The sequence below is a fragment of the Rhea pennata genome, chromosome 4, assembly GCF_028389875.1.
Source record: "Rhea pennata isolate bPtePen1 chromosome 4, bPtePen1.pri, whole genome shotgun sequence".
NCBI lineage: Eukaryota > Metazoa > Chordata > Aves > Rheiformes > Rheidae > Rhea > Rhea pennata.
Genome location: NC_084666.1, coordinates 72270153 through 72292904, shown reverse-complemented (window position 1 = coordinate 72292904; position 22752 = coordinate 72270153). Strand labels below are relative to the sequence as shown.

Genomic DNA, 22752 nt, shown 5'->3' with positions numbered 1-22752 from the left:
AAGTCTTCAAACTTGAGAAATGTATCATTTTACAAGGGGCTGATGCCCTGCTTGAAGGGCCAAGATGTGCTTCCTATAGAGGCCAGTAAAGCACACGAAGCCAGCACACAAGCACAGAAGCCTTCCCTGAAAGCTCAAGTTCTTTCTAAATTATTCAAGACAATTTATGCACCTTATCTTTGGCTACAAAAGAGCATGGATGCCACAACTGCTCTTGCCAGCATGCTATGACTGTGTAGACACTCCCCAATTTTTTGATTTTTTTTTTTTAAGTAGCACAGTAGCTACTTGCTATAAACACAACTGAAAACAGCTGGAACCCACGGGCCTGGATTTGCAGCCCAAACACACACCGCACACACCTCTATTACTCCACAAGAGCTGTTCTTACAGTTTCACTCGTGGCGTGCCCTAGCATTTGTCTCTGACAGCACAGTCAGGCCCTTCAGCGTGTGCGCGCGTATGCGTGTGTGTGCAACCCGCTGCCCATCCCGCTGCGGCCTCTGCTCAAGCAGTGTTTCCAGGCTGCTTTCTGCACACCGGCTTTGGCAGCACCAGCCCAAGTACGCTACAACAAAAGAGCAAGTCACACGGAAGTGAACAGTTTGCACTGCCTGCAAGGGGTAAAACGCTGAGAATCCACCAGTTGCCATCCCCATAGTAAAGCGCCTGCTCACATCACCCGCTGCAGCGGTACCTTTACTCGCCAGGTCAATTCGGTGCTTTCTGGCTGCAGAGGGTTCGAAACCTGCTTGTGACACATTGCAACACTGATGCTTTCCCTGAAACGTGCCCACAGCAGATCCCAAGGAGCTGGGGGGGGGGGGTTAAAGGGCCAGGAATAGAGCCTGGGTCGCCTTGGCACAGTGCCTCGAATCTAATCCGCAGGAGTTTAGTGATTATACTCTGAAGCACCACCTCCCTTGACTTGGTCTTTTCTGCCCTTCTCAGATTACTGCAGGATTTCTTCAGGCCAGAATCTGGCAAGAAAGATCCTTTGTGAATTTGCACAGGGGAAACATTTCAGCCCCTTGGATTTTTTCAAGTAACAAAAAATGGGAGTTGAAGAAATTTAAAATAAAGAATCACAAGAAACAACAGAAAATCTTCACGTGGGTCGTTGGGGAAAAACTGGTGCAGAGCCCTATCAGTGAAGCGTTGCAGCCAGAAAAGGTATCTTCACCATCCCTCAGAGGAGGGCACCACTAGACAGAAGTAAGAGAAGGAGCAAATGGTTTGGGGGCCACTGAACATAAACGTGCCTCAGCTTAAGGGTGGTGCTGGTTCATTAGCTTCTTTGAGTAAGGCCAAAACGACGGGACATCCGGCCACCTTTTATCTAGGCCCAAATCCTCATTACAGTTAATGTAAGGTTTTGCAAAAATAAATAAATAAATACATATTATTTCTCTATTTTCAGGTTCTAATTTGAGCAAGTCATGTACTCCAACAGAATATACTTGAGTACAAAACCATAAGCTGTTATAGGAAACGGCCTGTCTGGGAACACAGATCAATACTAAGCATTTTGAGAAATGCTTCTGTGTGTCAATGTGATTCTGGCAGAAGTCTCCCATAACCCACCCAACACAGCTTGCAATTCAAATCTAAATTTGTAGACCACCCTCAGCTGGAGTCATGGTAATATTCTGCCCAACTACTAAAAAAGAACAAGTCCAGTTTAATACTGAAGGAAGTTCCTGATTTACGGATTGAGAGAAAAGTCAAAATACAATGGGCAGAGGTGAAGGAAAATCAGTAACACAAAGTAGAAAAGATTAAAAGGTTCTTCTCCAGCTACTCTCAAACAAGTGGAGTACACCTTAAGGAATGAGCAGGTATGTTCAACTCTCTGCTCAGGATAACTTTTGAGATAAAAGCACTTTTAAACATTCACCATCAGCAGAGCAAATCTGATTTATATTCTATAGCAAACTACTGTGGTTCAAGACCAATTTATTTAGCTATTTTTTTTAATTAAACTTATCACAGAACTCCTCAATTCCTTCCCCTCAGCTACACTTATCTTATAGTCTCTGCTTTGCTTACCATGTCATAAATTCTTCTTGTAGATCGTCTTGTTACAGCACCAAACACCTGCATTACATCTTCAAAGTGGTATAATGTAGCAAGATGATACTTAACCTTAGCTTTATTGTCCCCAATCGTTACTGCAGCAGAGATAAGCGAGGCCTCGTTCACATAGATGTAGCAAGGCTCAGGGTTTATTTTGAGATCATTACGTGAAAGCTACTTGGGAAAGAAAAAAAAAATACTGTAACTCTACAGTGTGCTTTTTCCACTACTGCTCACATTTTAGGTGTGCACAACAGAAGTCACTGATCAGGTTACAGTGCTAGAAATGCTATCTTAACAAAAAAAAAAAAAAAAAAAAAAAAAAGATAAATAAAAAGACAGAAGATCTGATTAAGTTAGTTTCTGTACAAAACCCTACATTTGGAAGCCTATGGAAACCACCTTCGGGCACATGGAAATTGTCAAGGTGCAGAAAGGGTGTGTTTATTGCCAACGCCTGAGTTTGCAATGGGAAAGTAAAGCCTTTAAAACAGGGCCGGGCAGAAAAGCCTCTTTTCGCCACAAAACACGGAGGAGCTAAGCAGATGGAGCGCTGCCACCTCTCGGCTACGCGGCCTTATCGCAGCGGCCAGAAAGGACGGGCTGCCCCAGCAGCAAGGCCCGGCGGCAGCCCCGGCGCTGCGCTGCCGCAGCTTCCTCCGCAACGCGGTGCGAAGAAACAGTTCAGGCTCTCCCGCTGACAGGAATCAACACCAGCACTTTTTATAACCTTAAAATTTATGACACGAGAAAAGTAAAACTAGTGTTTGGCATAAATAAAGCAGAACGGCCGATGTGGCAACACTAGCTGTTGCATGGAGACACAACTCGCTCAAGTGAATAAATGCATAACATTGCTGAAGAAATAAGAAATGAGAGTTATGACTTGCTGATAAGCTTTTATTATTTGGCCTATTTCAAACATGTTTTGCAATCAGGAAGAAACTCCAGCAAACTCTGGACTGATCAAAGAAAAAAAAAAAATTAAGCCAACTCTTTAACTGGAACGGGTACTATTAATGCATAGGCCATGTGAAAATCAAACGTAAAGAGTAACGCTATTGCAATTAGCCAGGGTGGAGAGCGTGCAAAGAGCTCCAGGAGACGAGAGGATTGTGCACATTAGGTCACATAAGAGCAGAGAACAGACGTGCCGACAGCCGGGCCCTGGCTGGGGCCAGGTCAACCTTCCTTACTGAAACGTCCACCGGTGAGCTCCTGCTCCCGTGAATCCGCTCTTATGTGCGGGCATATGGAAGCTGTATACATTAATTTGAAAGGCAAGAGAAATAAGATCTTCAGGGGCATGCCGAATCAACCACCTCCATCTGCTTCTCAGGGCCTGCCATCGTCTACCTGCCAAGACCTCTTCTTCACTCCATCGCCTTCCATGAAGTAGAGTGGGAGCACAATGGATGGGGATGCTGGGGGGAGGACAGAGACACAAAAACAAGTCGACAGTGTACCCAGAGCTGCCGGCTAAGCCATTTGGCAGGTCTGAGTCCCATGAGGATTACGCCTGAATCCGCACATACAAAATTCCCCTCCATTTACCTCCAAACACAAAAGGAGGAAACTGTTCATCACACAAGTCAATTTTCCTCTTGGAGGCTAAAAAATAATTTCCAGCTGAGGAGACCCTACAGCTGCCGCTAGAATGGACAGCTGCTTTACGCTGCTTGACCCCTTTGGACACTCCAACACCTTCTACACAAAGCCGTAAAGCACTCCTGTACCTCTGCAACTTCTCCATGTGCTACCAGGAGCAAACACAGCCAGAGTGACCCAAGCATGCCTATCTTTAGGCTGCATTTTTGCTCCTCAAAACAAATACGGCTTGCAAGAAACTGCCACTGGTTCAACACCAACATACTCCTTTGCACTGCTCCCTGCAAAGTATAAAAAGCCAGCTGAGCTGGCATTCAGAGTCCTTCACAGGACTAAACTACCACCTAAACCATCTCAACGAGCAGCCTCACCCAATCGCCAGCAACACAACCATCAACTGGACCAGGAGACTCACGTAGGCTGGATGCACAGCGCCTGGACCAAGCAGAGCAGAGCAACACTGATGGCTTCTCTGTCAGTGCCTACCGGTGCCTCCACAGAGCCACAGAAGTTAGAAGCTGAATGCGGGGATTCATGCATGTGCCCCAAAAATAAATAGCCAGAACCAATAAGCTAACCAAGCTGCTTCTGTCAACAATACGATTTCCCTTCTCCGCAACCTGGGCGGCATTCAGATACAGTGACAATAGTGGCCAGGCAAACAGGAGACTACCAATTCTCACAGCCCATAAGTGAACAGGTGAGTAAACAAACCTAATGCCACCAGTTCCTCATTAAGAACTAGACTCCTTTTGGTTTTCCTCAAATGCTCACATATAAGCACTATAACTCACAAAAACTAGCTTCTGACTATCCTCAGCACAGTCTGATGTACTTTTAAAGTAGACTGCCAAATTTATCTTGGATGCATTTTCCCCTGTTAGTTCTAAAGCAGCATTTATTCACATGCTTCTTCAGTGAAAGGTTGTGGGGAGGAGAGAAGCCTCCCCTTTCTGCAGGAAGAACTTGCACTATAATACTTTTAAACCCAAACCTAAACACAGTTTCTTTTATAGTAACTCTCAACAATCAGCAAGGAACTATTGCCTAAGACGACTGCTCTGCACAAGGCAATCGGGTAGAGCAGACTCAGAGAGACTGATCTCAACTCTTCCCTCTCCAGCAGATTCCTTGCCCAAGTGGAGAATGCCATTTCTTCTCTTCAGAGCACCTCCAGTGCAGAACGGTGAGATGAACAACACTACCCAGAGGCTATAAGACTAAAACCTAGGAATGAGTGCAAGCTGCTAAAGCATCTTTGCTTCTGACAATGCAGGACACACATGAGAGGGCTCGAACCTAGACCTCAAAGGAGCATGAGCTGTTCATTTGTTTTGGGCTGCGCTTTATGGCTTTCTGTGCAGACCCCTATTTTCTATTTGCAACAAATTGCCAGCACTTGTTGGACCGGGACACTTGTGGCACACTTGCTCATTCAACGTGCATGCTGTAGGAGCAAAGAATAAGGAAGCAAAGAGTAAGGAAGTTCTGCAAATTTATGATCTTATCACTAGCTTACCAGCAAACTCACATTCTGGACTACTACTCTCTCCAAAGTGCCTATGAAAGTTTGAAGGGCCACTGCTGTTCACTAGTCTCTCTCAAGCACGCCAGTGACATAAGCCTATCATTATTTGACACTGAAGTCCACTTGTTAGAAGGATTTCTCAGCAAAACACAGGGCAAGTATGCAACAGCCTACATAAATCACTGAGATTATGCTCTCTGCTCCTCTGCCCTGCTCAAGTACCCTTCAAGGAAGTCCATCTAGGGGAGATTTATGACAACATAGCACAGACAGGTAACAAGCCAGAGACTTATCCCAGCATGCTTTTGCGCAGCATGCAAAACCAAGGCAGACAAGAATATCTCCTCTATCTCACTGGTGTAGCTTCAGCAAGCAGTATGCATCTTCTGTACTCAGGAGTATCCAAATACAGCCTTTACATACAGCTGCAAGACTTTTCAGATTTCATGCTGTTTCACCTTTTTTCTACTCTCCCGCTCATACGTTCTTGAGAATAAATCTGTTTCATTTAAACAGATGCACTCTCAAAGCAGCTATTTCTTCGATATCGTCTTCAGATGAGTATTTCAGATGATGTTTTTTGCAAGTACCTATCTGCCCTCACACTGCCTATTCATTCTGTTTGAATATTTTCCCTGTTGACCTCTGCTGTGGTCTTGTCAGCTGGTTATTAAGACCTAGAGAAAACCACAAGCCAAGGCTATGCAGTGCCCCTCACTAATAAGGCAGCATTAGACAAGATACAAAATCCCATGTTAGGTTTTTTGTTTGAAATGCCTCATTTCAATGGATGTCACTTAGGAAAGCATGGCCCGTATGTTCAGTAACACTGTGTTGTGCTATTTAGATTACTGAAAGTGGTTTTAGTGTTAATAAGATAATTTTGAGAAGTGAGGTGAGGGGGCTTTTTTTTCTTTTGCCCCCCCCCCCTTTTTTTTAATCCACAATTAAGCCACCTTATTGTTAGGTGAAATGTTTCAGTCTAATGTCAGACAGGCAGAGCTGTTTTCAGAGACTGAGATTAAGACTGAAAACATACCATTAACCTAGTATTTTTTAGGTATTAAAAAAAGAGGTGACAAAAGACAGGAGCGATACAGAAGATAACACTGTAAAAGAATGTAATTACAATTTCAGAATATGATTTTTAATTCATGTTGGATGTTAGTCCAAACTTTCCCCAAATAGGTGAGTTCTTAAGTTAGCAAGGGAAACTAAAGAGATAACTCTGAAATGAGGAAGATTTCTCAGTGTTCAAGAGCAACAGTGGCTGTGCCCCATTTGCTGAAATCTTTAAGTGTATTTTAATATACCCACGTCCTATCACAGAATTTAAATGAGAGCCTCAATTTTTGATCAAATCAAGTTCTTAAAAACTGACTGGAATGTCAAGAACTCTAAAGGTTTATCTCAACTCACAGATGAAGCCAGAGCGCCTTCCTAAAACCAAGATAAGTTATTTAAATTTACTTTGGCAAAATAAGTCACGATCATTTGGATTTCACTTCAAATTTCTGTCAGCTGCAGCAAAACTCTCCAACTTATAATGTTAAGGACTGAACTGGACACATCCCAAAAACGAAGTAACTACTAGAAAAAAATAATTAAGAATGAAAGAAACTGAAACTTCTTTTGTTTCATGAGAATTGGGGCTTTGGAAAAGGGAGATTTTCCCTATTTAACTTGCATTGCTTCAGCAAGAAAAGACCTTTCTTCTATGCAAACAAGAAAGTAACATTATCAAAATACAGGGAAATACGGCTGGGGAAAAGTTGGCCCTTGATGCTAGGGTAGGTGTAGCAGCTGAAGCCATTGTTTTACTATGTTTAGATTGCTTGCTGTAAAATGACACAAGTCTCCATAAAAACCGACAAAATCAGTTGCCTGTTTGGTTTTATTTCTTTTTTTGTTAAAGAGACAGGTTGGTAGTATGAGATACATCAGCAAACCAAAATCCACACTTCATTTAAGCTAAATTTAAAACTGGTAGCCTCTTAGTTAAAACCCTCTGTCCACAGGACTGGGTGAGCTTGCACCAACCAACGGGCTGGTCTGTGACATCTTCCACACACATCTGCTATATTTACTGTACTTAGAGCAGGGAGAGTGTAAAAAGACACTCAAAGGAATATAAAATATGCACCTAGGCAGGAGCTCTATGAGATGTCCCCATCAACAGGGAGCAGTGACTTCTGATGACAAACATGAATCTGTTTGAGACTAAGAGAAAACACATTTTTGTAGCTTCAATTTCTGCAAAGTGTGAAATATAAAATACAAAACATTTTTTTCCAGATAGAAAAGTGTGTCAATTTTTAAATCTACAAGCAGTAGTGGATCTTTACTAAAAATTTTTATTTCAGTACAGCCTGCAGAATCTGGGCGTTTTTTGTTTTTGCAAACCATTACCTCGACAGTATCATGTCCTGTGATATCTTTATTGCAGGTTTGTGCCTTACAGGCAACTTTTTATCTGACTATATTTCTTATGAACAGTTGCTACCCCTGAAAATGTTTTCAGTCTCACATATTGGTGAGATAACAGAGTTCAATTTCTGCACTGGAAAGTGTTCAAAACCACACCAGCTCCAAGTCATTTGCTTGGAAAAGGAGGTTTGTAAAAAATCTTAGGATTAGTTCAAAAATGGGAAAGCAGCAGGAGGGAAGAAAGCATTTCAGGAGTGGACTAAAGAAAAAGTCCAACAGAGAAAAGATGACTCCAAGCCATGCAGCATATGCTTGTCTCTTTTTCTACAAGTAGGGCAATGTCCAGTATCTTACAATTTAGTGCACGACTTCAGGCTCCACAAACCTTAGACAATACTGCTCCAAAGGGCTGATTTATGGGAGCATTTGTATGTGCTCTTCAACTGAAACAGGATTGATCTAAAAATCAGTCCTGTTCTAGAGGATAGCTGTTCTTGGTTTAAGCCTCATATAAGAACTCTTTTTTAAAACAAAACAAACAAAAAACCCGCCTGCATCTAAGTGTATTGTGTCATAAGACTAACAACAATGGGCTAAGAACTTCCTGCAACATTATAAGCATATACCATATACTTAAGCTCAGCTCAGCACATGTAAATTTAAAATAGGCACAGACTTTAAACAAACATATTGTGGGATAAACACAGGGGATAAATACCTGTATGTAAGTATATAGAGATACATAAATCAATACAAGGAAACAGAAGCAGAAGGGCATCTTTGCAGTACTTGCTGACTACGACCTACACAGATTTCGCAAAAAGCAGCGGGTAGCTATCTTGACGTCATGTTTTCTATCCATCGATCAAGACATTAAAATGGTGTCTTAATCTGGCCAGACTGCCCTTTGAAAGAAAATGTTTATCTCAAATGGGAGTTTCTTGGTTTAAGTCCATTTCCCATTCAGCAAAAGAACAGTGTGTACAACATGGGGTGGAGCACAGCACCATTAATGCAGATCTGGTTTTCTCCAGGGAAAACCAGTAAACATTTTCAGTCCCTGCTTCCCAGCGGCCTCTGCGTTCATCCTCCCCTGTGCCTACTTCAGGGGAAAGTCTCTTCTCCACAGCAATAAGCCCCAATACACGAAATGCCTGAAACAACGTTGTTCTTAAATTTCACTTCTGTAATTATGGTTTGGAGCTTTTCTCCTCCTTCAAGCTTCATATGTTCAAGCTCCCAGAGCCACACATTCCCTTCCCCACCATCTCCCTGTGCACGTCTGAGGTTCTTAAGCTACCATAAGCCCTGCACACAGCACAGAACATATGCTGGCATTATGCTTTTAGGCCCACTTTCTGCTAGTAGAAGACAACACCTGACCCAGCAAAAAACTTGACTGGCACAAGCAGGCCCCACCAGGCAGAAAGCCCAGTTGCATAAAATGTTTTGGACACATCTGAAGCAGCCAAGGAAGCTAATGCACATTCAGCACTTCACACAACACGATCACAGCGTTTCTGATCCATCCTAAAGTGGTAAGAGGTTTCACGATATGCTGGTTTCAAAAACATAATCCAGCATAAAGGATATTTTTAACATGGACGATTTCAGTAATCTGCTTCAACAGTCAGCCTTCTAAACAGCCCATGTGGCATAACTAAGCAGCAGAGAATTGTGTTACACGAGCAGGAATGTCTTAAATTGTGTTTAGCACTGAAGCTGTCATGCAACTATGGGTGTGCTAGCAAACTACAGATGCAGACCTGGAGAAAGTGCATGACAGAGAGCTGCAGGTATGCCAAGGGGCTTATTTGATTTCTAAATATCAGATGCCTTGCAAAAATAATCAATTTCTGCAACCCTTAAGTAGTCACTAGATGAAAGTCTCTGATACAAGAATTTCTGCAAGTCAGATGACAGTTACTCAAAAGTAGAAAGAGATGTGCTAACATTTGACCACACAAAGAAAGCTCAAAGCACACAGCTGTAGAACTAAGAGTCACCAAATCTGACTGACAGCATACACACGCGATCCAGATGGAGGAAAGAACTTGCTTTTTCCAAAAATGTTAGAGAAAGCAAGCCAGTAGAGTTTCAAAGACTAAGAAAAGGTACTACAAGCCAACCCCATCCCCACTAGAGTGACAATTGCCTGTCTGGGAGAGTTTAGAGCTGCTTGCCAAGGGAATCAAGACAATCTCTTCTGAGAACGGACACTCACACTGTTCTCAGCCCACACATCTCCGCACTCATTTCAGTGGCTTTGCTAATTTAATAACCATCAATCGAAACTAATGCAGAGCTGATAGCTTGAAATTTGACTGTGTGAATTTCTTGCTAAATGTCCTTGTCTTCACCAACTGCACTGGAGAAAAAAAGCTATACAAATTTATTGAAGATAAAGAAACAACATCTGGGAGAAGTGCAGAAAGAAGAGCAGTGCAAAACCAAATTATTTTAAAAGCCATTTGGGAAGGATCTGAAATAAAAAAGAATTTTCCTTGCTTCCACCAATTCAAACTGCAGCTTGAATGACAGAGACATAAAGCACAGCCCACAGCATCATGAATCCAGAAAGTCATTCAGTCTCTCATCAGTGCCAAGTATCTAACAAAACACCAATTATGCACCAGCCCCAGATCCTGAAGGCTGCAGGTCCTTTATGAATGACACCCACAAGAATCATTCAGCAGCAATGTAACTGCAAGTGACAAACCCTTTCTGCATCACCGCAGCAGACTTGAGAGCCCGTTCAAGAGAAGCAGCCAGTTGTGCCCTCTGGAAGGTGCTGTCAGATTGTTGGGACAGAATCAAGCGTGTTTGACCCTGACTATCACTAACCAGGTTTGCACCCCCAAGCAGGGAAAACTTTCCTGATTCAGTTTCATCTCATGACATCAGAGGGGCAGGTACATACGAAGTTTTGCCAATATTATCAGAAAAAAATAATTGTCATGGAGCACTGATGGTCACTAGGACAAATGATAGTGGATAGATAGATATGGATATATAATAGATAAAAAAGGTTAGTGGATAGACAGATAAAAGATGAGGGATTACACCCTCAACCTCATCGCCATGACTAAATCATTGTTACTAGCCTCACAGAAGAGCTCATCCACATATTTACTCCCTTGACAGCATCTGCCGAGAGAGAAGCCAGCGATATTACATAGGGCACAACAAAATTCCCTGTAGTGGACGAGAGGGAGCAAACCACCAATGCTGAGGAGTAGAGCAGTACCTTTTGGTGCTCCTTATCCTTCTTCATGCTCAGTTAACACAGGGCAGACAGTGATACACTGCAGTGACCTTGACTTCAACCTGTGGCACCAGGGAAGAACAGACTAGCCCATGATCTTTAATCTCAGACCTGTAGGCCATCAATCATCCCGTAATAAGAGTTTGCCCCAGACCACACAGGGGCACATGATGGCATTTTTACTGCATTAGTCAGTGAACAACGCAATACGGGTTTTGTGCCGCCAAGACACCAACTGTAACAGGAGGGACATGATGCAGCATAAAAGTAGTCTGGTAAAAGCAGACAATACATGATCCAGCATAAAGTCAAACCATTTAAAAATGTTAAACTCATTTAACCAGCAAAATGAGTTTACTACTGGATTGACATTTTGCTTCATGGGAGAGTAATATACTTAATATGGTTCTAAGTGCCTACAGCTGGATTTACTGTATCCTCCAAATACAGCCAAGAGCATATAACTGAACTGCTGAGCAGGCAACTCCCAAGTTTTAACAAGACTGTCCTCTAGATGATATCCATTTAAGGGCAACCTAAAATAGACTTACCCATGTCAGCCTAAAACAAGGCTGAGAATAAAACAGTAACCCAGCACTGAATATTACTTTTCCACCAGAAATTGTTCATAGTTAGCTCTTATGAAATCCTTCCAGTGACTCCTGCCAGGCAATTTTTTTGGGGAAAAAAACGGTATCAGCAATGTGATTTGCTGGTAAGCAAAACTGTTGCAGGAGGTCTTCCATCCTCCAAACTAACCTACATACTAGTACAAAGACTAACAAGCTTGTCTAGAAGACCAAGCAGGTTTCTGGAAAAGCAAAGAAAGCATGGCTTTAACATAAAGTCTGAAAATCCTCATCCACTCTAGGAATGGACTTGGGGGGGGGGGGGGAGGGAGGAGAAACAGGGAAAAAAAAACATACTTCTGGAAAGAAATGGTCTAAAAAAATTAAGGCCTTTTGCATCTTCCATTGCCAAAGGACTACTGCTCAGTTTACTCCTAGGCTCCTGTAGCATTCTAAGAGCCTCACAAGCAAGGTCAGTAGCTGGGCTCCTTTGGACTCCAGCGATACCAAAGGGGATGAGTCCGTAGCTGCAAATTTCCCAGACATGTCTGAAATCTTCCCTTCAGAAAGGGGAGACTCTCAGGTTCCTGAGGAACTTGGCTGTCACAATAAGGCTTTCAAACCATGTCATTTTACCTTAAGTGAGACACTAAGAATTTTTTTTATACTATCCTCATTCTCCTTCCTTCTCCTCCTGAGTTTTGTAAAGTAGAAGTTCCTCCTTCTGTTTTAATAAACTCAAAAGCACCTTAAAGAGTCACAGTTAATCTTTACACACTCTATGTGATATACAGCCTACAACAAAATGAAGTGCAGTTTGATTTTAAGGAGCACTTTAAAATTAGCACGTGCTGCCATGACAGTAGTTAAAGCTACCAGGGTAAAAGGCCAGGAATTCTGAGCTAAGATCTCATTGACACCAAGTGTACGTGACCAGACTTATTTGCTCAAGTTCATCATCCACCACCTGCTTTCATCCCTTTTTCTTTAGGCAGATGCAGGTGAAAAAGGAGGCAGACATTATTTGTGAAGAAACCTCAGGAAAAAATTCTGAAACAGGCCCAGAATAGTTGTTTGCTTTGGTAACACTGAGGTATATTCACAAAATAATAACAGAACAAAATAATTTTTACATTCCTTTTTGGGGCTGGCAGGGTCAAGAAAATGTTTAGCTAGACTACTGATTAAAAAAAAAGTAATAATAATGAAATGCAATTCTGCAGTTTGGAGTGTCAGACACGGTCATGAAGACAGGGAGACTGAGAGGTCAAGGCAATGCAACGTGCATGGCCAAGACTCATTCAGCATAACCTGCACAGCTCAGTCCTCATCTGGCCCCTTGGGAGTATTCCTGGTTGTTGTACTCAAATAAGTTAATTCCCACAAACGTCACTGGCTAGCTTTAACTAGAAAGGTATGTTTCCGAACGTGGTACAACGGTGTCCAGCTCCAGGTAATCTTCAGCAGAGTCTGGGCATTAAGCTGCCTTTTGTCCTTTTTGTGACAAGGCTTTCAACAAGCAAAAAAAGGTAAAGGCTATTTCCTGGTACCTCTGGTGGAGTCACACACGCCTTATCCATCAGCTAGAGGCACCTTCTTAAATACAGTATAACCACCAAGCTTGTAAATCTTAATGTAATTACAAATTTCTTGGAGATACCTGTTAACAAAGAACTGCTTTATGCCCAGCATCTAATCACAAGATGGTGTTTAAAGGTAAAAGGAAAATAGCCTAAGATAATATTAAATCCCAGTTATCTGCACCCATTATCTTGCATTTTCTTATTGCTCTACTAAGCGGAATGATTGGTCCGGGAGCAGAGCCAGAAAACTTGGGCTGATACCACAGTTCAAGACTCCATACACAATAGCAAGAATTTCAAGTTAAGGGCCAGATCCAGAGGAGTGCTGAACTTTTCCTGAAAGACATTAGCTGCCTTTATAGAGTTATGAGGCAAGAGTCAGGCCACCCCAGAAAAATACTAAGTTGTCTGTAACCCAAGCCATTACTGTAGCAGGAATACTTAAGGCACAGGTGTCTTGCTCATAATTTAGCAATAAAAAGGCAGAAATGGGTTCAAGAAAGATGGTTTCATTTGAACTGAAGTAATGACAGAAACTTTTAAAGTTCACGGAAATCTCTATGCACTGCTACATTTCACCACCACTGACGGCCCAGAGGACATTCAGGTTACTCACCAGGAGATCTATTTTGACCATGAAGAGCAGAAGTGGGTTTTGCAATGCTTTTTAATAAATTAAGTTGTATGCCTAATTTGCACTGAATTGCATTGGCTCAAGGCTCTTCTAGCTTGATTTTTAATTCGAGTAATTATTTTAAAAGCTGTAGACGTGTTCTTCCTTTACTCGGTGTCTGGAGAGGATTCTGACACTGTGAGATATAGCTGGGATTTCCATGGAGCTGTTTTGCAGCATATTCCCTTTCAACAAAAATTATACATCGCATTTTTGGCAAAGAGAAGAGATGGATGATCCAAACTAAACTTGCAAAACAAGGCCGTTTTTCTTTTGCAGCAATTCCTAATGTTTCTCTGTTTTGTTCATGGACCCAGAGTACCTGTCCCAGGCTAAAATGTTGTGTGACAATCACAGCTGCATGCCCACTCTTACACTGCAGAGAGGAATAACCCATGAAATTGTGAATAGTCAGAGTATCGTAGTTGTAATTCAGTGCCCACAGAGGCAAGAAAGGATGCCTGGGCTTGTCTACACTGTCAGCAAAGCACGGGCTCAATCCTAACGCTCAAGTCCAGACTTGCTTACATTCTTTCCATGCTAGCAGGCTCTCAGGCTTAGCTTCAGAGCACTCCTAAAATGGAAAATCCAAGGCCTACCACGAAGCTGTGCAGACCCACCTTTTCCTTCAAGCCACCGGACACCAGTAATGCCAACCATTCTAGTGAAGCCTAGAGCACCAGCAGCCACTGCAGGCAGGTCACTGCTGCGTGCAGTGTGTGAATGCAAACCGTGGGCCATAAAGCTTGTACTTCAGCCTATTTGTGGACCCTCACTTAAAGCACCATAGTGATAAAGTCAGCAGCAAAGAGTACAGCACGGACTTTCCTTCTAAAATCCCGATGAATCCAACTCTAACTTTTTAATGTGTTATCAGGTAATTCATACAAAGGTAGAAAAAGTCAAATATTATTTTAAACAGAGTAAGAAGCATATACACAGTTATGGGAAATTTTTAGGTGTATTCTATTCCTGTGGAAATTGTACTCAATCTTAAGCAAGATGTCTTCTCTCTTTGCAAACACATTTTGGTAACACAGGTACCAGTAACATATCAGATGCATAAACCAACTCTAAAACAGGCAGCATTTAAACTTATTACTTTGCTAACAGCTATCTATTGGTTTTCTCTATAACGTTACCAATGTCATCTGCCATCTGGGCTACAGGTGAACTTCATAACGCAAAACAGATTGTCTAACGCCACCCTTAAACTCCCAACCAAGAAGGCCCTGAAGACTTCGCACAGGTCTTCAGCACTGATTTCCACGTGCCACCCTACCACCCAAAAGCAGTTTATGGTTGCATCTAGACTTTGTCCATCTGTTGGATAAAGATAGCCTCAGGCCCAGTTCTGCCCATTTGCTTCACCCACTGTGCTATCTCACTACGCATTTCACTTGTTCCTATCAGTGGAGCTACCCACCCAGGCCTCAATCCAGCAAAGCACTTAAGCATGGCCTTTAAGCTCAATCTATTGAATTGCTCAAAGGCCAGAAGTCACCTGTGCTAAAGTGCTTGGCAGAACTAAGGGAACAGCCCCACTGAGATCAACACCCCCCCGCACTCCCGCACTATAAGAAAAGCGCTAGAATTAGAACCACTGGGCTGTAAGTAGCAACGTAAACTATGTTGTCAGACACTGATCTGGCTGTTGCTTTGGATTTCCAAACTTTCTCTAGGCACTGATACAGATGCTTACTGCACTGAAACTTCATTCATCTCAGTGCCTTGTTAAGTGTGTGTGTGTGTGTGTGTATATACGTACACACACATACACGTGCATATATACATATATATATACATATATATAAATATATATATATATATATATAAAACCAGCCGCATTGCAGACAAAGGCATTGGGCACTGCTTCCGCACAGCACCACATACGCGCTTCACCCATGACACCACTCCTCAAACTCACTTACTCACAAACTGCAGCCCTAAAAGATCACGCGATGTTAAACAATTTACGTGCAGCTACTCACAGGGCACTATGCGCTGCACTGTTGTGCCATTAAGGCTCTGGAATGGAGCTTCACTGGGGACGGGAGAGAACAAAGTACCCAGCCATTTTTTCACTGCTCTTCCTGTTTCTGCCTAGAAAGAGACACAGGCTGATCTATTTAACAGCACTACTGTTCTTCAGTTGGGCTGTTTGCTGAAAACAGTAACTGTCAGCCATGGAAATGATATCAGACTATTCAAGTTTTACAAGAATTTGGATAAAATTCATGCTTCATAATCACAAAAACAAAATTTGCCAACTATGAGAGCTAAGCAAAATTTGCATGTACAGCTCCCATACATGAGAACTACACTTAGGATTCGTTCAATTCCGGTGCACTGAAAGAGGTTTAATATACTCTTGATGCTACTTTTCTTGAGCTATTGAGTAACTATTTCCCAACCTCAATCTAAACAGAGTCTTATTATATTTAGTAACCTTGTTGAAAGATCCTTACACTTTTCAAGTATAAGCGCTGACAATGTGTCTGAAGTGTTAGTTTTAGAGTCACAGGTACAATAAAAGCAGTTTACTGAAACCTTTTATTCAAGGTTAAGAATTGAAATTAGACTGAGATCAGGAAACTCAAGAGGTGATTAAAAACGTAAAAGCATTAAAAAGCTTAAGATAAAGATTCTCATTTTGAAGTTAAAAATACCATTGCCAAAGGTAGCCAACTTCTGTTTCTGCACCCATTATGCACAGTGGACAAAATGTAAAATTAAATGTAAAATTAAATCTCTACTGGGAAAGAATCATGTAAAATTTAACCTGTTTCATTAATTCCACAGATTAGCAGCAGAAACCTTTAGCGGGTTAAAAAAAAAGCAAACAAAAACAAACCCAAAGAACCATACACAGTGTGTCCCCCATACTTCTGGGCGCAGTTTTCCAGCCACCATTACTTGTGTTCCTAATTAGGCAGATCATGGAAATAGCCAACTTCTTGATTTAGAGGTAGGAACACTCAAACTGACTAAAAAAGAGGTCAAAATCACCTTCAAAAATCTGTAGCAAAAAAATCTGTCAATGGAAGCTAAACTGAAAAAGCAGTTTTTAGGCCGCAAAAGAAGCATTATCAAAGACACAGCTGCTCTAATTTATAATGACCAACAATTTCACAGCCTCTGGCTGGATCATAGCTGTTCTTCTCTGAATTCCAAAGAAAATATTCATTATGGGCTGCACCTCACAGAAATTAATTTCTTTTTAAGGAGAGGAATATCACAAAATGTATCAAGCCAAACTTCTAAACCTTAGAATATTTTCATTTACTATGGTAACAGCATTACAATTCAATGAAATGATTATAATTATGATTGATGATAGAATACAGTAGAAATTCAGTAATTCTCAGTCGTAAATGAAGTGACTGAACAACTCCAGTAACTGACAAGTCCAAATTTTCAAAACTTGCATCAAAATATGAAATTTGGGGGTCAGGACTAATGTCTGCACAATTAAGATTTACTAAAATGAGATTTACTAAACAGTGTTTATGAAGCATATATCATATAGTATTCAAAACAGAAATAAGAACTTGTCCACCTATATATGTAGTTATATAATAAAGCTAGGATTTGAAATGCTTTTGCTTGGAAGCAAAAGCCCCTTAAACTGATTTTCTTAAAAGTAGTAAAAACAGAATAGCCATAGAGAGACAAGTATGCATGTGAATAGGTATGTATGCATAAATATACATACACACACGTCTGTATATATATATTCTTATTTTTATACATACATACATACACATACACACAAATATTTTTTCCCCTTCAGTTTTCCTCTTACTTCTCCAGTACAACTAGCCCTGCTAAGAACAAACATTTCTAGAATCTAGATCTCAAAAGTTCATCTGAGTCACAAGTAAAAAGGATTTTGATTTTGGTGATCCCAAATTGCCTCTTCAACAACTTACCTCAGGAAAAAAAAAAATCACCGGAAAATAGAGTCATTTGCAATAATTTCTTCCAATGTCCCCAGCAGGATCAGTCATCAGTCATACTGTAGGACACCACAGGGGTTATTCTCAAGCAGCATGGATCACATTTTACCATCATATACTATACATCCTGTTCTCCTTTTACTTATACAGCTATAAATTTGGATGCGAATCTGTAAGTCCAAAACACACACAGCTAAAGAGCAAGAACTGAAATCTAAAATCAGGCCAAGTTTCTGAGCTATCTGCTTGTCCGTTTCAACCCATTCAAACAGCCATTCACCATACTGCCAGCCCCCACGGCACCTTCGAAAATTATTTCTCTGAGAAACTAGTACTTGCAGGAGAGTAATTCAAACACATTTCTAGCTTTATTTTCACTTATGATAATGAGGCAGGTGGCAAAACAAGAGGACAGATGATACCATGAATATCTGTAGCTTGACAGGTCACCACGTAGCAGGTGAGTTTAAGAACACCCAACACAAAAGTTGGCTTTTGTTCCAATGAGTTTCTTCCAGACCCCAAAAGGCTACAGCAATTCCAGCTGTATAGCACTCCACACAATATTCAGCTGTACTCCAGGTAAGCAGGTACAGGGCCCTGTACTAGAACAGGGCTTATATTTTATAGGAGGCTTTTTAATCATAACTAGTATCACATGCTAACTTTCAAGGCATAACATAACAGTAATTCTATGCTGTTATATGTTTGAGCTGAATATCTGTGCAAGCCTTGACCTGAAGGACTACGACCACTCCTCAAAGCCACTATTCAATTCTGAGTTATCAGGAAAGTTTAGATAGACCAGGATACAGGTAGAAACCACTCCAGGAGATGGTGACAGGATTTAACCAGGCATTTTCAAAGCTCTGTGGCTTTTTACTGATGCCACATGCTATCTGATCGCCAAATGAGATGCCATCATAGCCTTCAACGTTGCCCCAACAGCAATGAAAAGCATTCCTGCTACAGACAGCACACGATCCAGAGCAAAGTCAGTAGAAACAAGATGCTAGGACAACTCAAAGTTCAGGGAAAAATCTCTGATCCCAACAGAGCCAATAAATACAGCATTATTGCTTTGCATGGTAGCAGCACTTCATCACAGACTTGATAATATTTCTGCTACGTTTTCATTTCAAGTCACACAATGAAACATACTTAAACACTTCTGCCTCCCCATTTCCATTCTGTTACTTACTGGGAGCGTAAAACAGAAGCTTTCCTTCCACCAGAAGAAGCACAATGGCATGAGACCATCCACAGAGACACACTCCTTTATCAATATTAACTGTAAACTGCTACTACTGGTTTTTCAAAGTGCACTCCTTTTGAGCTCCTAAACGCATTAAAGCCGGAAGCAGCTAATTGACTTCGAATGAGAAAGCCCGATAGTGGTTATCAGAACTCTTTTAATTTGCTCAAAGCAAAAGTTCTAATTCTTAATCTAATGCACAAAGAAAGGATGTGAAAGGCAGGTCACTGGAGCATGACAAGGATGCTATCTTGCTAATGCACTGAAGTCATTTTTACCAATGTCACGTAGGAAACGACCCAATGCCAGCCATACCACCAGAATTACAACGCTGTGAACCTTGTTTTCAACAAAGTGTCTTTAAACCTCCTACTAAGTCCTCTGGTGCTCCCAACTTACAAGAACTGATTTAAACACAAACCACAGCTTTTACTGTTTTGATGATACTCACATGTGCTCTTCAATATCCCAAAGTAATAAAAACAAACAAGAATCAGTCGACAAACTAGCAATCCACACTACCAGACTGGCATATAGGCACACAGCAGTATTACTTTCTGTACCCACAAAAGTGCGTGCTCTCACAGTTCCACCTTCCTGAAGAAGCTACTTGATCCAGGAAGCCTTTGCTCAATTAAGGAAACGTTTTGCCTTTACAATAGCCTGTCTCTTGCAGGACGAAATCTGACCCTATTGAAGAACCTTTTCCTGAAAATAACTGCTTGCAGAACTACCAGGAGAAAAATGAATGCAAGTCTTCTCTTTACCCTCTCTCACAACAATTTTCACTCACAACCTTACCCAAAACACTTCCCACTACAGTATGCATTAACAGGTCTTTAAGGCAGTAGTCTGGTTAAGAATCCTTCAGGTTGAAGCATCAACTCCTGAAAGAACACCTTTGTATGGGAGCAAGGCGCCCTCCCCGATACGCAGGTAGATCAGAAAACTACAGGAGTTACAGATTTCCCATTCTCACAGAGATGTTTTTCTTTGAACTGCACTTTGTGCACGAATTCAACCTTTTCTTATCAATGTAAGACATCAGTAAGTGAAGTATTTGCCCTGCACCGACAGTAGAATTACAAAAGTGTATTTTGAAAGTTCCCCTACAGAATTCCTTTTAAAATCCAACTTTGAACAATACCACTATACAAAACTAACACATAAGCTTGTTTTCTGACTGCACAGAAGCTTCAAGGTTTAAAACCACAACATGGAAGTTTAGAGAAAAAATCTTTACAGTTATCAGCTGCAAAAAACACTGCTGAACCTTGCCGGGAGCTGAATGGATACGCATACAGGTTGTTAACTTGCTAGGAATGCCCTGTGCACACAAATGAAAACTTCATCCCTCCCCCCTAAGGTGGGGGGGGGGGAGGGAAAGAAAAGAAAAAAGGAAAAAAGGCAACCCGTATTTCCTTCTCACCCCAGTTTCAACTCTGGCTAGCAGCAACACACCAAGCCACTAGTTTCTCCTGGGCGGTACAACTGCCAGAGCCTTGAAGCCTTGGAAATGCAGCTTCAAGCAGCCTCTTCTCTGAAGTCCAGGCACTGCTTTTACAGACATGAAACAACTCACACTCTGTAAAAGTGGTAGAGGAAAGGAAATAAGTAAACAAACTCCTCCCATAAGATCGCTTTGGAAACATACACGTCTCTGGTTTTACTTCAGATTCATGTCCAACTCATGGGGGGGGGGAAGCACAGCAAAAGCATCACTTCAGATCATACTAACACACTTCAGATTGCACTGACATTTGCAAGCAGGTGAATTTACATCCTGTTTAGTTTAGTGAGATCTAAAATCACCAGCTGGAATAGAGCCTTGCAAAACTGGACTCTACAACCTTCTAACATGATCGCAATCACTAGGAAAGATCTTCCAGTGTCTGCTTCAGCACTGAATTTCATGCAGGAGCTTAAAAAAAAAAATGCACAGAGACCATTACAAATCAGTTAGTTCACATAATTATAAATTAATTCTACCACGGAATAGTTGCTGAGGTTTAGGAGTTTTGGGTGGGCTTTTTGTTTTTGCCTGTACCTTCTTCTTAATGCATAAATAATTCACATTTGATTTTGAGCCAAAATAAGAACCAGGCACACTTCTGCAGACTATCACATCAGCAATTAGTAAGGAGCAAATTCTATTCCCACACACAATATGCAGCTCTTAACATTTTGTCAAATCCAGCTAGCCAAGTTTTTTTTTTTAATGGAAAATATGTACATTTCAGGGAATAGCTAAAACAATAAAGACACTAAGTAGCTAGCAGTCTATAAGCACAAAGTCATTTTTAGATGCAAAGTAAACTCTGTCTCTCTGAAACAAAAGAGGATAAATATACTATCTGGAACAATTCTCTGATGGAGTAGTTACTGTTAAGATTTGCCTTAGGGTTCAATCTTGTTACTACTTATGCACATAACTTGACTTGCAGGAACAGTTCTGTAGAATGATTAAGTAGAGCTCTTTTTACAAATACAAAATTACTCCCCACTCGGGCAGGTTTACAGCAACAAGTCACTTGTGCCCTGAGGTAGCACCCTATGGCAAGCCTATGTCCCCTGAGCTCCTTGACCTCAACAGGAGCTGAAGGCACCTGTCGGTTCCCAGGCGTGACCAACGCTTGCTTCCCTTGAAGCATAGGGCCCAGTATCTTTTTTAAAATTGTGCAGTATCAGGAAGATCTCAGCATATTCAATATAAAACGCATTAACTTCTCTAGAAAACAAATACAAAAAAGCTGCACTCCTAACAAGCACAGATCCATTACAATTAACTTTGTCATAAGAAAACATATACAAACAAAGGAATGATTTAATATTCATTTCCATATTTGCTTTCTACCTGAGCAGAGCACCTCTGGACTGCAGTTCTTCGCAAGAAGCTCACAAGGGGAAGACAAGAGGCAAGGAGCTCTTCTCAAATTGTTTAAGGCAGGGAAAACATCCCTATATGGCCAAATGCCAGAGAGAGCATTAAAAACTTCAGATGAAATCTGATTTCCTTGAAACGAGTGCTGCTGACAGCTTACTAAAGCGAAGACAAATTAAAAGTATAAAAAGTTTTCGAATCACGTAAACCACTTTCAAGTTATCGCTAACTAGCGAGCACCAGCGAAGCACTCCTAGAGGCGAAAGCTCCCTTGGCGTTTTAAACCTTTAACGAAAGTAAAGGAAGGAAAAAGGAGAAAGGCTGATCCAGCGCGAAAGCCCCAGCCACAGGGACCCCCCCCCCCCGCCCCGCCTCGGGCCCAAGCGGCGCCGGCGGGCAGCGGCGGGCAGCAAGCGGGCCCCAACGCTCCGGACGCTTTGCTCTCGCCCGCCGCCCGGTTTCGCGGCGCCGGGCGGGCAGGTGCGGCGCGGCGGCCCGCAGCGAGCCCCGCGCTCACCTCCGGGGCTCGGGCTTGCGGCGCTCCTCCAGCTTGGCGGCGGGCGGCGGCCGCGGGGCAGCGGCGGCGGCGGCGGCGGGGCGGCTTCAGGAGGCGGCGCGGGGCACGGCTGCGCCCCCGCCGCGGCGCCGACGCGTGCCCGCCGCTCGCCCCTCCGCCCTCGGCATACGCACACGCGCGGCCGCCTCGCTGCCCGCGGCCCGGGCGCCGGCTGGCAGGGGGAGCGCAGCGCAGCGCCCGCGCAAGGCTCCCGCGGCCGAGCGGCGGCGAGGCGAAGCGGCTGTGCTGGCGGCGCCCGGCCCGGCCCGCATTTAAAGCCGCCGCAGGCTCGGACGTCCCCTCGCCCGCTCCCATCCCGGCCCGTCCCGGCCCGTCCCGTCCCATCCCCCGCTCCCTCCCCGGGCGCTCGGC

The 22752-nt window shown here is 42.5% G+C and overlaps 1 protein-coding gene across 1 annotated transcript in view; it reads right to left on the bottom strand.

Annotated features, from left to right (window-relative positions):
* The window catches only part of SLC4A4 (solute carrier family 4 member 4), a 193855-nt gene extending 171494 nt beyond the window's left edge, over positions 1–22361 (bottom strand). Inside the window, exon 1 of the mRNA XM_062574256.1 lies at positions 22342–22361. The gene's annotated coding sequence lies outside the window, so the exon portion shown is untranslated. The remainder of the gene's footprint in view (positions 1–22341) is intronic.
* Between the last annotated feature and the right edge of the window lie 391 nt (positions 22362–22752).